The 6,665-nt window shown below is 52.7% G+C and overlaps 1 long non-coding RNA gene across 1 annotated transcript; it reads right to left on the bottom strand.

Moving 5' to 3' along the window:
- Nucleotides 1-5,559: 5,559 nt before the first annotated feature.
- LOC127028595 (uncharacterized) lies at nt 5,560-6,029 on the bottom strand. The gene is made up of 3 exons (XR_007768027.1): nt 6,010-6,029; nt 5,705-5,768; nt 5,560-5,615 (listed from the first exon to the last, which is right to left on the bottom strand). It is a non-coding gene; the product is annotated as an uncharacterized LOC127028595 (long non-coding RNA).
- Nucleotides 6,030-6,665: the final 636 nt, after the last annotated feature.

Raw genomic sequence — 6,665 nt, 5'->3', positions numbered from 1 at the left:
CAGGGCCGTACCAATGCACACAAAACCAAATACAGAGCAATACAATGCAACACAGTCTCAAACGGCGGTCAATACAAATACGGAGCGCTGCAACGCAACCACAATACAGGGCCGTACAATGCAAACAAAACCAAATACAGAGCGATACAATGCAATACAAAAAATACAGAGCGATACAATGCAAGACGCTCAAACGCGGTCGATACAAATACGGAGCGCTGCAACGCAAAACCCACAATACAGGGCCGTACAATGCAACACAAAACCAAATACAGAGCGATACAATGCAAGACGGTCTCAAACGGCTCGATACAAATACGGAGCGCTGCAATGCAAAACCCACAATACAGGGCCGTACAATGCAACAAAACCAAATACAGAGCGATACAACGCAAGACGGTCTCAAACGGCGGTCACAAATACGAGCGCTGCAACGCAAAACCCACAATACAGGGCCGTACAATGCAACAAAACCAAATACAGAGCGATACAACGCAAGACGGTCTCAACGGCGGTCGATACAAATACGGAGCGCTGCAACGCAAACCCACAATACAGGGCCGTACAATGCAACACAAAACCAAATACAGAGCGATACAACGCAAGACGGTCTCAAACGGCGGTCGATACAAATACGGAGCGCTGCAACGCAAAACCCACAATACAGGCCGTACAATGCAACACAAAACCAAATACAGAGCGATACAACGCAAGACGGTCTCAAACGGCGGTCGATACAAATACGGAGCGCTGCAACGCGAAACCCACAATACAGGGCCGTACAATGCAACACAAAACCAAATACAGAGCGATACAATGCAAGACGGTCTCAAACGGCGGTCGATACAAATACGGAGCGCTGCAATGCGAACCCACAATACAGGGCCGTACAATGCAACGCAAAACCAAATACAGAGCGATACAATGCAACACAAAACCAAATACAGAGCGATACAATGCAAGACGGTTCAAACGGCGGTCGATACAAATACGGAGCGCTGCAACGTGAGACAAGATGCTATACAGGGCCATACAATGCAAGACAGTCTCAAATGGCAGTACAATTTCAAATATAGAGCAATACAATACAAAACCGATACAGAGCCAAACAATGCGGTACAAATTCAAATAGAGAGCAACACAACACAAGATGTCCCAGACGGCAGTCGATACAAATACAGAGCGCTGCAATGAGACAAAACACGATACGGGGTTGTACAATGCAAGGCAGTCTCAGGTCTCAGCTGATACAAGTACAGAGCAATGCGATACAAAACCAAAGACGGAGCGATACATGCAATACGACACAAAGCGCTGCAAAAGCGAGGCGGTCTCAGATGGCAGTCAAAACCGGTAGAGCGTTGCAATGCAATACAAACCCAGAACAACGGATGTGTGACAAGTCAGGCTTTAAGACCTAAGCCCGTAAGGACACAGGGATGAAATGCTGTAGGGGATCTCCACAGAAACACAACTTTCAAAGAGCAGAGCTGTCGTTCCGGCCCGGATCGCCTCCGCAAAGGCGACCGTCCGGCAACATCCATGATGCAAAACACCCTCGAGGCTCCCTTCACGAGACCCGAAGCGCTCGACAGGCCCTATGCGAAACCGACAAGGCATTAGAGACCCTACAGACGCCTACCGAGGTGCGTGACGAGTGCAGAGGCCGTGGGCCAGAACATAGAGACCTGCAAAAAGCACCGTATGAGACGGAACACGCACGACGCAAATGACGCTAGGACAGGGCCGGAACGTTCGCATCCTGCAGAACGGACCCCGGGCCCGCTATCCGCCCCCAGACTTAACGGAGCCTAAATAGCCCTCTCTGCAACCCTGACATTAAACCTCCTTCTGCCCCCCCCCACCCGCCGCTTTTGCCCCTTGACTTACCTTTCAGAGGACGGGATCCAGAATCCATCCTCATCAGGAGCACATCGTCTAACCGGGATGCTCCCGCATTCACCGGATTCCTCTTCATCACCCGCAACACAGACGCCGCCAGTCACCGACACGCCGGCCGGCACCGACCTCTACCGCGACGACACCCTCCCCGCAAGTGCCACGCCGCTCCCAAAAAATCAGTTGTTGCGGCCAGCATCTCCCGTGGAAGCCAGAAAACCAGAGAGATAAAGCGCCCGTCGTAATCGGAAGCGATAACCCGCTCTGCGGTTCCCACCCTGCCGCTCCTCTCTCCTCCGCCGACTCGCCTCAAATCCTCAGCCGTTTGAGGAAAGCCTTCGCGGCACCGGCAAAACCAAAGACAAACACTCGGCCGAGTTACCGTGAGCTCCTCGGAAATTTGAGCCGGAGCAGACCGCTTAACGAGTCTCTCGCCTTTTCTCGAACCGCTTGTGGCTGTGCAGCTTCGCCCCTCTGCAAAGGAGCACGGCCCTGCCAAAAAAAGAGAAAAAAGTACATGCTGACATATCGCCAAATCCTCCGCCCGCTCACGGCGCTTCCTCTCTCCCGCTCCTTTACCTCGGCCGCTCAGAGTCAGATTCTTCGGTCCTCTGTGCCGAGCCCTGCCCGCCCTCTGTAAATCTGAAACAAAGTATGATTTTAGCTACATCAATAATACGACACCACAAAGAAGCGCTACTTCAGCACACCGGTCATCGCTCACCTTGCCAAAGTCCGCTGGTGCGGATATCCCGCTTCATACATCGATTTGCATCTAGAAAAGCATAAACTGAAAAAGCATAAGCCAGTCAGAACCGCCGACAGTTGTGCCGATCCTCCGACATCAGACGCCGGCCCGCCTTCACCCGGCGCTCTGCTCGCCTCTTCCGTCGTCCTTCGGCACGCGGCTCGTCGCTCCGCATCGGAAAAACCCAAACAAACCGTGTAAAGCGAGTCACCCGGATGCTGACCGATAGCTTGGCGAGACAAAAGGTCCGTCTTCTTTTTGCGTGTGCCTTCTAACTACACCCGGGAAAAAAAAAAGGAAAAACCAAACCCCAGATATTGAGCCCCACATATACAAGCTAAGGCACATTCAAGATTCAACCCGCTCGACCGCCGCGCAAACTGCCGCTCCCAGAAGGCCAGAGTCTGACCTCCGGCACCTGCAAAACGCAATGAAAATAACTCTGTGCAGCTGTCTACAGCTACTGGCCCAGAGATGAACCGTACGGTCTTTGTCAAAACAATTTGAGCAGATCAACATATTATCACAACACCGTGCCTTGCTACACCGCATTGCTACACCCCTGGGCAGGGCAGCTCCAACCCCGACGCAGACCGACACCGCACACAGACGCCACAATAACGACCGTGAGACACGAGACGACCGCGAGAGAAGACCGACTGCCGTAGGGAAGATGTGGCCGACAGAGAAGCCCTACGGTGCCACGATGGCGCAGATGCTTTATAGCGGCCTCGAGAAAGAGAGGTGACCGCTGCGGCCTGCGAGAGAAAGCTACCATCAAAGCCAGAATGATGGATGCATAAGAAGCCAGGCTTTAAGACCTAAGACCGTTAAGAACATGGGAACGAAACCCTAGAAGACAACTCTGTACAAACAGAATTCTCAAGAGCAGCGCGCCACAAGCGCCACCTAGCTCACCACCTCGAGAGATGACCGCTCAAAACATCTACGGCGCGACGCGTGCCAGACCGATCCACGCTTTAAGCTACAATTGCAAGACAAGAAGGCTCGATGGGTGCTATGCCAATGAGGCGATGCGCTCGGACTCTCGGAAGGCTACCGAGGTGCCTGCCGATCAAAGAGCTACAAAGACGTTAAGACCTGATAAAGGTATGGTATAAGACACAGAAGACAGACTACACAAACTACACAACACAGAGACAGGCTGGAACTGCCCTGCCCACCCTAGTCTTGTGCTGAAGAGTTCCTGGACGGCCCTCTCCCCTACGCTAACTTCAAAACCCCTCCTGCATTCCCGACCTCGTCCCCTCCCCTGGGGCCCGCTCCCCATCCCTGCTCCCTCAACTTAGCTTTCAGAGGGCCAGGGGTCTGAATCCATCCTCGACAAAAAAGTCACATCAGCTAGCCAGCATGTTCCTACAGTTGCCAAGCTCTTCATCATCTGCAATAAAACCAAAAGACAAAACAGTGCTGACAGCATCGCACCAGTCAACGCCGACCTCTTCCACAACACCTCCCTCCTCAAAAGGGCCGTAGCATTCCCCTTACCCTCATCGTAGCTTTTGGCTACTAAGATACTAAGACACACAACGTACAATTGTGCTTGAGAAGTCACCGGCCCCGTGATCCTCCTTGCTAATACCCAGCTCACCTCAAATGCTCATCCAATTCCAATATAGACTCTTTTTCCCATTCCACCTACCCCTGACTCCACACCCCAGGCAGAGCAGCTCCAAGCCAAAACACACACATGCACAGACCGACACCACAAACAACGCAACTCAAAGATGAGAGAAAACTCTCAGCAAAGAACAACTCCCAGACGGGAGATGCTGTCAGTCAAGGAGACCTGCAAGGCTTCAACGGTGAGGCAGGGAGGCTCTACGGCAGCCCCAGAAAAAGAGTCTAACGTGATGGCCCGTTACAAGAAGTTGCTGTCAAAACTAAGATGATGGATGCGCAAGAAGCCCGGCTTCAAGACCTAAGAACGTGAGGACGCAGGGAAGAAGCCCCGGTCCGTGAAAGCGGATGGCTAGAGAACAGAGCTGCTGACACAGCCTGGAACAAGAGAGCAGAAGAGGACCGACCGGAAGCTGCCGAGAAGCAAGACCGATCCACACTTTACATTTGTTACGCAAAAAAGCGGCCCGATTGGCACTATGCCAATGAGTACGGGCATTCGAGACCCTAGGGATGGCACCCGAGCGCATGCCGCGCTCCTTGAGTGAAAAGAGGACATTGAGACCTGAGGAAGGTCTAAGACACAGAAGACAGACTACACAGACCACAACAACACAGACACAGGCTGGAACTGCCCTGCCCGGCACAAGATAGCGTCATGCTGAAGAGTAACCCGCTCCCTTACAGGCCCAAAGGGGACTGTTCCTGGACACCCTCTCCCCTACGCTAACTTCAAAACCCCTCCCTGCAGTTCCCAACCTCGTCCCCTCCCCCGGGCCCGCTCCCCATCCCTGCTCCCTCAACTTAGCTGTCAGAGGGCCGGGGGTCTGAATCCATCCTCAGCAAAAACCACATCAGCAAACCAACATATTCCCGCAGTTGCCAGGTTCCTCTTTGTCACCTGCCAAAAAAAAAGCCACCAGTACCAGCAGTAAGCATCGTGTCGGTCGACACAGACCTCTTCCACAACGCCCTCCTCCTCAAAAGCAACGTGGCTTTCCGCTCACCCGCTCCACAGGAATTCCAGTGTCGGACGCTGCGGCCATCATTGCTCGTGCCACCTAAGATACCAAAAGACAGAAAGCTACCGTTGCGCTCGCGAGAGGTCACCGGCCCCGTGCTCCTCCTCGCCACTACCCCAGCTCACCTCAAATGCTCATCCAATTCCAAAGGCTGCCCTCAGGGTACCTGCAAGACCAAAGAGAAATGCTTAACGGAGTTGCCATACAACACTTTGCTATTAGACACCGACCGGCCGACAACAGCCTCACCTTCTCAGACCGCTCGTCAGCATGCGGCTTCGCCCCTCCGAGCCTGCTTGCAGCATCTGAAAAAAAACCAAAGCAAAGGCACATGCTGAGATACTGCCCAAAACCACGGCCTGACCACACCTATTCCCATCTCCCGCTCCTTTACCTCGGCCGCTCGCTGACCCTGCCTCTGCTGTTTACAGGTTGCCACGTCGAGGCTCGGGTACCACCTATAAGAGACAAACAACAAGGGACGCTTCTAACTTCACCAACACTACGACACCTGAAAAGTAACTGCTGCTTCAGCCGCTAGACAGGGATCACCTTGCCCGAGAGAGCTCTAATGCCAATATCCTGCTTCCCACCTTCAAAATAAAAAACTCAAAACCTATAAGCTAGTCATCTAGCCACCGGTCACATCTTCCCTCCGACAACACTCACCGACCCACCTTCTTACGTCGCTCCGCTTACCTCTTCCGTCGCTGTTTGGTGCGTATCTTGTCCCTCTGCATCTGAAAAAAATTATTAAACAAGTCACCTGGATGCTGAATGATAGCTTAACGATTCCAGAGGTCTTGATGCCATTTAGGAATACCATCTGGCATCCAACAGCAGCCTGCCAATAAAAAAAATCTGGTCGTGCCCCGGGTCTCTGCATAGCGCTACAGGAATACTCTCCTCGCCTGCTGCCTACCTGGCTGTTTGCTCTGAAATGGACTGTACGCTCTTTGCCTACAAAGTCTAGGCTTATCAACACATTAGCCTTAGAATCTTGTTGTTACTCTTTTGCTGGCTACCACCGCTATGCCCGCAGGCAGAGCGGCTCCAACCCAGACACAAACGTGCACAGACCAACGCTGCACACAAGACAAATGACATGACCCAGACACATAAAAAAAGCTCTCAAAGAATGACTCTGGGACAAGAGACATCATCGGGTGAGAAGACCAAGGGCCCATGAAGAAGGCTCTATGGCAGCCCGAGAAGATCGAGCACTGTGGCCCGTGACAAAAAGACATGGCTGCAACAGGGATGAGAACGTGCAAGGAGCCTAAGAACGTAGGGATGACCGTAAGAATGTAATGCAGGGAAGAAGTCCCAGAACAGGTATCCACGAAAACGGACCG

The sequence above is a fragment of the Gymnogyps californianus genome, unplaced genomic scaffold, assembly GCF_018139145.2.
Source record: "Gymnogyps californianus isolate 813 unplaced genomic scaffold, ASM1813914v2 HiC_scaffold_354, whole genome shotgun sequence".
In the NCBI taxonomy this organism is placed as follows: domain Eukaryota; kingdom Metazoa; phylum Chordata; class Aves; order Accipitriformes; family Cathartidae; genus Gymnogyps; species Gymnogyps californianus.
This window is presented reverse-complemented; position numbering and strand designations above follow the sequence as displayed.